Source organism: Penaeus chinensis, chromosome 8 (genome assembly GCF_019202785.1).
Source record: "Penaeus chinensis breed Huanghai No. 1 chromosome 8, ASM1920278v2, whole genome shotgun sequence".
NCBI lineage: Eukaryota > Metazoa > Arthropoda > Malacostraca > Decapoda > Penaeidae > Penaeus > Penaeus chinensis.
The window spans coordinates 13,094,593-13,095,420 of record NC_061826.1 but is presented as its reverse complement, the minus strand read 5'-3'; positions in this window follow the sequence as shown (position 1 = coordinate 13,095,420).

The following is an 828-nucleotide window of genomic DNA, read 5'->3' as shown; positions in this document are numbered from 1 at the left end:
TCTCCCTCCCTCCCTCCCCCCCCCTCTATGTGTGTTTATAAGTGTGTTCGTGCTCGTGTCCGTGTACGTATGTCCTTGTGCTTCTTCGCATGTACGTTAACATTTCCTCAAAAAGCCGATTGAAGAACCATAACCTAAAGCATTTCGAATTAAGTTTAATCGACTCGCATAGCGTCCTTGTTGCAAGGCCCTCTATCGAGCGTCGGGCTGCAGAGGGACGCCCTTGCAACAGGTATAGGAGGGGAGAAAGGGAAGAATGAAAGGGGGAAGGGAAGAATGAAGGAAGTGGTGGAGAATGTAAATAATGAAGGAGGGAATTAAGGAAGGAAGGAAAGGAGGAAAGAAGGAAGGAAGGAAAGGAAGGGATGGAGAATGTAAATTAGGAAGGACGGGTGGGAAGAAAGGGAAGAATAAAAGAGGGAAGGAAGGGGGGAGGAATGAAAGACAGAAAAGGAAAGAGGGAAGACAGGGATGGAGACAGACGAAGGAATAAACGAAAGAAAAGGTGAGAAGGAAAGAAAGAACAAGGAAAGACGCAAAGAAAATAAGGAGGGAGGACAGAGAGGAGAAAGGAATGGCCCAAAGCGAAGAGCAATAAATATGAGAACCAAGCAAGAAGATTAGTGAAAGGAGAGGAACGACTAGTGAGTGAGGATTCTTGATATATATATATATATTTTTTTTTTTACTGTTGTTTTTATCCATGCATTTATTGGTATTTGTTTTATCTGACATTTCCTTCGCTATTATTAGTATCCGCTCCGTCGTTTTTGACAAGGGCGTATCTGGTGTAGGAAAGTCCTCTCTTGTTGCAGACTTTCTACAGCT